Here is a 2,244-nt window from a genome sequence, read left to right as displayed (position 1 = left end):
TTTTTATTTATTTTTCAACTAAAGATTTTATCTCTTCAAGTTTCAGAGATACCTAAGATATGCCACATTGTATATGTCCTTACAAAGTTTCCTCTACTGTCTTTAGTGATTGAAATTTTCAGCCTTATAATATTGATGTATTTATGGAAATTCATATCTCACCCTTAAACACTCATTCAATACTTCTTATGATCAGTGATAATTTCTTAACAATTTAACAACCCCACTGGAATTGGTTTTCTGTATTTCAGTAATTCCACAGGTACAACCAGAACCACACCCTTTTCTCCTTAACCTTGCTCATCTTAATTTTTACCAATTTGCTCCAATCATTAATTTCGCTATTTAACTGTCCCATTTACCTTTTTATATTTGGTTTATTATGGCTCTCCAACTAATGTTTCTTTATCCTTCTTTGATTACCTCATGAGTCTTAATTTCAGGTTCTCCCTAAACCTTCTCCCTTGGAAGTCAGAAGTAGGAAAGTAAAAAGAGAGAAAAAAAGTTTATGACTTACTTCTTTTGTATTAGGTCATTGCCTTATATTTTAGCCAAAAGAATTTCTGAGGAAGAGGCTTAAAACAGTCCTAAAATGGATTATAGAAGAAGGTTATGGCAATAGAGTTTCCAAACTTCTTCCTCCCCCTTTTTTTTAAAAAATAATTTTAGATTCAGTACACTTGAAAATGACAATGCACTAATGCCTCTAAAGTATAAGACACTACTGTCCTGGAAGTTCTCACTCCCCCCCCCCCCCAGAATGTCAGGGAGAAAACAATTGAAGAAAACAAAACAAAAAAATAAATTAATAACAAACAATGATCATCTCTAAAGACAAGATGTTTGATCCAAAAGAATCCAAAATAATTAATTCAATGACTGAACAACTTTGCTGAATTATTATAATCATAGTGTTTTCATTGGGCTTTCCTTCAGTAAACCAGCAGGATCTGCTTGAGAACTAAGCACATGTGGGATATAGCTTTGGCCTGCTTACTAAACTTGGGATTAAAATCACACAACAAAGCCCTACATTACCAGTCAGTGCCAAAAGTTTCTTCAAAATCATTTACAAAAACTTCTTCAGCTGTCCTGTTATTTACGTTTGTTTTTTCGTAGCTGTTCATTTTGCCTTACATATCATTTTTCTAACTCTTTTATTATTTTTTCTTCCCTTTTGCTTCCTGCTTCTGAAAATTAGTATCAAGGATTTCCAGTCTTTTTATTTGTTCTTCTCTCTATTTATGGATACTTCCTGGTTCTGACTAATCAATCCACTTGTGAAATAGCTGTATAACTATTGCTTGGACTGTTTGTTCCTCTCTTGGTAGTATTCTCTATTTATCATTCCCTTATCATTCCCAATGCCCAGTGATCTTGCTCTCCTGCTGGGCTAAGAGGACCAGGGCTGGACTTCTTTGCTGATGCTGTTACCTATTGCAAGACATTCTGGGGCAGAGGCCCCAGCAGCTGCCAGGCCAAATGGGTCAACCTCAGCCATGGCACACAGGGCCACAGGGGTAATCTGGGGGAGTAGTGGGGGACTGTTTCCAAATTTCTTTAAGAAAAAATTAAATATCCATCTTTGAATGAACTAAAAGTAGACAGTGTTAATGTTGTTGATTTCCTTGGCTCTTTCATCCTTTTTATTCTCACTGGGAAAAGATAGTGATTAAAGTATATACATAAAAAAAGGATTTCTAGACATAACATCTCAAGACTTTAGAAACTCATTCAGTGTGAGGACATCAGGGCAAATATTGATTATGCCATTTTTAGAATGATAATAATATAATTTTGGAATCACAAAATCATAGAAAATTTGAGCTATAAATGACCTTAAGGGTTATAGAATCCAGCTATCAGGGATGTACAACAAAATGTTTAACATCTGGCTTTCTGGCGAGGGAGAATAATATTTTAAGTTGTATCTACATTATTAACATTTCCTCTGTCATTTTCTTAAGTCTAAGCAATTAAGAAAATAGAAAATCATGCCCTATTTGTAGAGTTTATAAATATGTAGTGTTTACAGATCTGTAGTGTTTATAGAGGTGTAAATGCTCATTCTGAAAATTTAACAGTTGGCTTTTTGGAGTGGGTTCAAGCTGGCTCCAGCACACCCCTATGGGGCTGAGAGAGATTAGGTAACTTTTCTCAGAACAAATAGCCAAGTAGGCTAAGGTAATAGTTTGTGTTGAGAAAATGAAGGCTGACTCTAAACTATGGAAGAGAAAGTGTTTG

At 34.8% G+C, this 2,244-nt stretch overlaps 1 pseudogene; it reads right to left on the bottom strand.

Moving 5' to 3' along the window:
* Positions 1-932: 932 nt before the first annotated feature.
* On the bottom strand, positions 933-1,501 carry LOC141552673 (clathrin light chain A pseudogene; annotated as a pseudogene).
* Between the last annotated feature and the right edge of the window lie 743 nt (positions 1,502-2,244).

Source organism: Sminthopsis crassicaudata, chromosome 2, assembly GCF_048593235.1.
Source record: "Sminthopsis crassicaudata isolate SCR6 chromosome 2, ASM4859323v1, whole genome shotgun sequence".
Lineage (NCBI taxonomy): Eukaryota > Metazoa > Chordata > Mammalia > Dasyuromorphia > Dasyuridae > Sminthopsis > Sminthopsis crassicaudata.
Note: the sequence above shows the minus strand (reverse complement) of the source record. Positions and strands in the feature narration are given on the sequence as shown.